Genomic DNA, 6,946 nt, shown 5'->3' with positions numbered 1-6,946 from the left:
TGGATGTACAGCCTAAGTATCAATGTACAGCCTCACACCAGCCTGCCCCAACACCCAGCCTCTCCCATTGGAATCCATGCAAAGGCCAATGCATGGATACAGGAGAGGCTGCTGTGGCAGCACGGTGGTCCCCAGCCCTGGGAGGCTCTACCCATGGGCACTCACTCTTGCTTAGTCACTATTTGTCCTGGCTTTGCCTCTCTTTAAGCAAATACTGTGGGTTAACTAAGTGACATCCTCCATCAGCCCTGCAAGCACACAGGCAGATGCCTCCAGAAGGGATTGTTGGGGCTCCTGCAGCCCTTTCCCTGTGGATCACCAGCTGCCACATTGCTCTGGGAAGGAGAGCCGGGAGCAGGCAGTGCAGCATCGCTGGCAGCAGCAGCACTGAATGACACTGCGGTGGCTTTCCAGGGAAGGGGAATGCAGCAGCGCTCTGCCTCCAGGCAAGCAGGTGGAGCCCCAAAGCTTCTGGAGCTGGAACATCTCCTGGCTTCATGGAGGCTGCAAAGGGATGCAGAATCCTCCTCACACTTCTTATGCTGATCCTTGCAGGAAGCCAGCTGCATCGAGGGATAGGAGCTCTGCATCCAGGGATAATAGTTCTGTATCTAGGGATAGCAGCTCTGTATCCAGCAGTAGCAGCTATGAATCCAGGGATAATAGTTCTGTATCTAGGGATAACAGTTCTGTACCCAGGGATAGCAGCTATGAATCCAGGTATAGCAGCTCTGCATCCATGCATCAGAGGCAGCATCCCAGAGCATCTTATGGGCATGGCTGCATCCCAGAGCATCCCGGAGCATTCTCTAAGCACGGCAGCATCTCAGAGCATTCCTGGGCACGCTTAGCCTGAGGGAACTCATTTGGGATTCAGGATTACTCAAGGACAATGGAGTTTAAGCACTGAAAGGAGGTGATTTGTCAGCTACCAGAACCAAAGCCAGACTTGAGCTCTGCTAGGAATGGCCGGAGGGTGTCGCTTGTGGATCGTTAATTCCGGACTCAATGCTATACCCTGGGATGAGGAGGGCAAAGGAAAAGAGGATTTACTGGAATGGACTCCAGGATGTCGAAGGGCTCCTACGCAGTTACAACGTGTTTTAATGTCAGCGCCAGCTTTGGGACTTGCTAACTCGGATAAGCCTTTTGAACCTTTTGTGCATGAAAGGCAACACGTTGCTTTAGGAGTTCTGGCCCAAAAGGTGGGATGCTGGGATAGGCCTGGATCCAGTTAGGAAAGGATGGTCTGCTTCCTGTTCTCTTTATTTAAGGGGCCTGAAGACTGATCTGGGGGCAGAAGATAGTAGTACAGGTACCACACACAGGACATCGGTGTCCCCCAGCAGGATGCAGAAACACCAAGTGGTGCTGCTAGAACAAGATGCTATAGAATTAAACCTTACTAACACTTTCAGTCCAGCTCATAACAGGGAAAACAGAACCTCAACAAGATTGTTTTACAGACTATTGAACAGGAAGAAGTGATTTGAAAGGTGTATGAGTCAAGAAGTTGTTAGTTGTAGTAGTTATTGTGTGAATACTTGCTTGTATCTGTGTGATTATTCAATGTTGTAACCAAATCATAGGTTATGAAAAGATGAGATTCATTATAATGAGTTTCAAAGGGGGGAATGATGCTGGATTGGCAGCAGGAAGGTCAAACTTTAACCCAGAAGAAACGATGTAAATATCTGTCAACGTTTAGAAGAAGAACTGTCTTGTTTTCGGTGGCTGAACCAAGGCCAAAGCGCCCCAGAGGAGGAGGAGGAGGAGGAGGAAAAGAACTTCCTCAGACCAAGGGCATCTATCAAGAAGCTGGCAAGATAAAGGACGACTGTTCTCAGATGTCCTCCTCTGGCAACAGAGTTGGGGTATTCTCCCCCAAACAACCACCCAAGACCCCGCACACAAGACTTTGCTTGCTCAGCCCAACGTCCTGGCGCAAGCACAGGGAATTTGGCTCCTTCAGCACATGAATATGCATTAGGTAGGCGGGATAATTGCATTAGTTAGGTGGAGCTTTGGTGTACAAATATGGGATGAAGGATCCTGGTAGGGGCGCTTGAGTTGTGGAGATGCCCCAACCGAGCCCTGTACATGGAATAAACGCCTCCTCCCTAAACAGACTTGGAGCGTGCTTTGGGAGTTCTCTATCCAACACAACATCCCCAGCCTGATGCAGGCAAGCACTCGCTCAGCATCCCAACCCTCAGCTCCCTTCTCCTTCCTACCTTTGCCAATGCAGACTTGTCCCGGGCTCCGTCACTCTCCACTACCTGTCCCAGTATCTCCTTGGAAAGCCGCTTGTGCGAGCGGCTGCCTGGAGAAGGAGCAGGGAGGAAGGAAGGGGATGGCCAGCGTGGGGAGGGCCGGGCCGTGGCGGGTGTCCCAGTGCACCCTGCAGCACGGAGGAGGGTTTGTGATATTTGGCAGCACTTCCACGGGCAGAGAGAGGAACCGGAGGGGCTGAGAGATCGGGGCGAGCATCCACGTACCCGCGATGCCAGTACCGGAGCCGTGCGGGTGAGCGCCTGGATCTCGTCCTGCAGGGGCCCCACTGGTGTCATGCTGGAAATATGTGTTCTTGGCTGGAATTTGGCAGCCTGGCCTCTGGCGGGGAGGGAAAGGGAAGCTCTGTGCTTACAGAAGGAGTGGGAGCTGCAGGGAGAGGAGGTAGGGAGCAGTGCTGAGCTAGGAGAGGAGGTCTGGAAGCAGTGGATGTGCCAGTGGGTTGATGCCCGGGGAGGCTGCTTTCCCCATGCAAGACATGAGCCACTGAGCTCCCCAGAGAAACATAGAATGGTTTGAGTTGGAAAGGACCTTAAGAACATCCAGTTCTGCTCCTGCAGAGGGAGCGCAAGGAGCGGGATGGAGCGCTGAGCCGCGGCCATTTCGTCCTCGGAAAGCATCAGGCAGGGGAGTTGCTTCCCAAAGGGAGGAGAAAACTGCTCAGACAGGGAACTTCCCCTCACAAACAAACCCTGCTCCCGTAGCCATGGGCTGGTCCTGCCCTGGGGCCTGCAGCAGCCGCACAGAGGGAATAAAACCAGCTCCTGCATCCCCACCGCTGCAAAAAGCAGGAGGAGAGGACAGTGATTGGGAGGGAGAGGGACACACAGGCAGGATGGGGGTGACAGCCCAGGAGCCCCCATTACTTGTGCCTTCTCTGGGGTGCTCCTAGCCCGAACACCCTTCCCGGCCACCCATCGCTCCTCCAGCCAGGACAGAGTGTGGGTTCCTTGGTCAAGGAGCAGAGATGCCACTGCTTTATCTTGCTTGCATGGAGGTAGCATCCTATCGGTACAGAACCCGTGCTGGGCTCGCTTCGGCAGAGGGCAGCAGCACTCGCCTGGTTGCCTCATTGCTGGCCCCACTCCAGCCTCAAGCTCCCATCTCCCAACTTGCTCTTTCTTTGCAGACACTTCCTGTTATTGTCATTTTAATCCTTCACCTCTTCAGCAGCGCAGAAAACTGCCCCGTGATCTGCCCTGCGAGGTGGCGGCTGAACTGACCCTCGCTGCATCCCCTGGGCACAGCTCCATCAGCGAGCTCAGCCTTGCGCCATCATCTCCCATCCTCTCCTTGTTTATCTGCCCTTTCCAGGGATGCTGTTTGTGCTCAGCTCCAAGAGTCCTGGAGAAGAACCCTCTGCCATGGGCAAGACTGGCCCATGGTGCCCAGCAACATGCAGAGGACCCTGGGTTCCTGCAGCTCCGCATCCTCAGCTCTTCAGCAGCACATCTCAACATCCCACCTTCATTTCCACGTGTTGCAACCCCTGGAGCTTCCCCAAGCATTGAAAACCAGTCAGAAACCTGAGCCCCGGGTGCAGCCATGACTTTGCCAGTTGTTTTCCAAGAGCTGGTCCCAAGCATCTGGCCTTGCATGAGCTGGAAGGGTCATGGAGCGTGACAGTCAAAGCCGGAGCAGTGAGGAGCGAGTGGCACGCTGACCAGGTTGCTTACAATAAAACCAGATTTACAGCCATTGCCCAAATGTAGCCTCAGCTTAGCTCCAATTCCCCTATTGCATCATTCGGGGCAGAGATTGCTGCACGAGTACCTGAATAATTGGTGTTCAGAGCATAATAAAACTCGACGTGTGGCTCACAATCACGCTGGGTGATGGCAGATCTTGAGCAGGGGAATAAGATTTTCCAGGAAGCGTGTGTAACTCTTGGTTTGGGATATTTGTGGACACCACTGAAGGGAAGCGGCTGCTCCTTGTTGTGCAGCACCACCGAGAGCAGGAGATGCTGCCACCAAGGCTGTGCCCAGCTGCTTGCCCTGGCACGGAGCCGGGTGAGCACCGTGGGCAGCAGGATCCTCTGGGACATCAGGATCATACCGGTCCCAGCGGATATCCCTGGAGCACAGAGGGATGGGCTTGCATACAGGTTCCCAGGGTAGGGCTAGAGGCAGCACCTTCAGCGCCGTGCACCCTGGATGCTCCTCCTTACAGGAGGGGTCTCTTCCTATTTAGTACATCAGCACTCGATTCGCATTGGACCATGGAGCCCTTCCAACACTCGGAATACAATGAGTTAGTATCTGTTGCTCTGGAGTTTGTATCCAGGCTGGAAGCCCAGCCAGCTGGGAGCACGCTGGGTCCAGGCTCCAGTACAAAGAACAATGGGAAGGCGCAGCGAGGGGCGGGCGAGGGGCAGGCTCCTGTCCCTGGAGACAGCGCCGCATCTGGGGCTCCTCAGAGCTCTCTGATTCTCCACCTAGAGAGGATCAGAGCTTCCAGACCTTCCTTTTAACTCTGCGCCTTGTCCCCTCGCTCCCCTCCCGGGGTGGTTCTGCGTGCCAAATGGGATGCTGAAGAAGGTGCTGCCTGGATGGGCTCCAGATGCGATGCAGCTAATCCATTTCTATAGCTGGGAGCAGGTGCCTTCTACATCACAAGCAGCTCATTCCAAGACCATGCTTCGCAAGCACAAGGAAGCCCGAAGGCAGAGGATGCCCACCAGCTCCAGAAACACCCTTTGGATGCCCCATGGAACCGTGGTCCACGGCTGCATCGCCTGAATCTCACTGGTGCAGCAGGGAAAAGAGCAGGAAGAGCTCCGGGCACAGCCACAGCATCATCCAGCACCCCCGGCCAGGGACGTGGGGCCAGAGCTGTGACCTGCAGCCCTGCAGGGATGTGCAGCCTCCCATAGACTTCACATCCTGACCTGCGTTGCACAAGATGAAGAATAGAGCCACCGGGCTGTGGAGAAACCCCTTTTTGCCTGTATTTTCCCCAATTTCTGCTCCCGGGCTCACCTTCTCTGCAGAAACAAGGACATGCACAAGCAGAGGGTGCCCACACATCCAGATCACAGCAAGCTGGGGAGAGCTGGTACCTGTGGGGAGGAAAAGGAAAATATCTGCTGCTGGAGCCAGGCACAGGAAAGGCCAAAGGGTTTGTTTTCCATCCCCAGAGCACAACAATGTGGTGAGCGGAACCCGGGCAAGGAATTCCATCCAAACCCACAGCTCCCGAGGCTCTTCTGGGCAAACAACGCCTCAAAAGGCTCCTGTGTCCCTGCCCATCCCAGCTCCTGCTCCGGGAGGGAGAAGGGACCCGCTGCCAGCACATCCCGCTGCTTCCCCCATGGAGCCTTGGCTGTGCCATTGCTGGACCAATGGGCACCACCACTGGTGACAACCGCATCCTCAAAGCCGGATTGCAATGGGCTCTGCAGAGAAGCTGCAGCCACAGGTCCCCCAAAGGCAGCAGGACCTGAGGGGGGGACCCATGGAAAGGAGCTCAGCAGTGGGACCTTCCCTATAGGCAGCTCCAATACGCCTGGATGCGACGGCCCTGCTGAGACAAAGAGCCATTGCTGGCTTCAGCTGCCCTGGGTGGTTTTTTCCCCTCTCTTGGATGAATCACCTGCTAAAAATATTATAACTGGAGCTTTGGCCAGACCTTTCACTTCTTTGGAAGCAAAAATATTTATTTTACTCCGGCCGTGCCTGGGTTTTAGCAGAACTTTATGATCAATTTCTGAGGAATGTGCCATGCTCCATGTTCAAATTACAACTGCCTTTGGCTCCCAGCATCCATTTGAAATGTCTTGTTTAAGATGCAGTTGTTGCACTGCCAGAAACCTGCAATTTCAGCTGGGTTTTTTCCCCCCCCACTCCAAAGCACCAGTTTTGCCCAGCTGATGATTGTTGTCACCCCAAGTGGGTGCCTGCCCCAGGGGTTACCAGTTATCTGCAGGCTGGGCTTGCTTAAATGGGAGCTTTCACATAGAATGGGTTGGAAAAGACCTTAAGATCATCCAGTTCCAACCCCCTGCCATGGTCATCTATGGGAAAAGCATCACTTACTTAAGAGCATGGCCACAAAGATGGTGTAAAGGGGGCCCTGGAGGCACCCAGCTTTAGGGACAACTGCTGTCCTATGGCACAGGGCTGTGTTTATGGGACATGAAGCAGAATCTCTCCCTGGACAGGCTCCAGGCTGGTGCAAACATCATGCGAGTGGTTAGACAGTGCAACGAGGTCCCCGAGCTGTCTGTGCAGGTAGGGTGTAATCACAGCAAAGCCTGAAGCCAAACGGAGCTTCATCCTGTCCCACCTTCCTCCCAAGGTGTGCAATTGAGTTGTATCAGCACCGGGGGGCTGGAACCAGGGTGGGAGCCACATTCCCATTGGGCTCATGCATCACCAGCTCCTCCTGGCTCCGTGCTGGCTGCTTTGCCCTTGCTCCTGTGCCAGCCACACCTTCCCTATAAATCTCATGTCGAGTTTAGGAAGGAAACGAGAGGAATTGCTTTTTCTTGCTTCAGGGCAGAGGGAATAATGGGATCTTTATTCCCCAGTAATTACGTTGATTTTTGTGTGGGTTTCAGTTAGGCTCCCTTCCAGCCTTCCCTACGGAGCGACGCCTCTCGCAGGAACGTGGCCTTTGGGTGGGTGTCTGGATCCAAGCAGGATGGGCTTGC

The sequence above is a fragment of the Strigops habroptila genome, chromosome 21 (genome assembly GCF_004027225.2).
Source record: "Strigops habroptila isolate Jane chromosome 21, bStrHab1.2.pri, whole genome shotgun sequence".
NCBI classification, from domain to species: Eukaryota; Metazoa; Chordata; class Aves; order Psittaciformes; family Psittacidae; genus Strigops; species Strigops habroptila.
The sequence above is the reverse complement of the archived record's forward strand: the minus strand, read 5'-3'. Positions refer to the sequence as shown.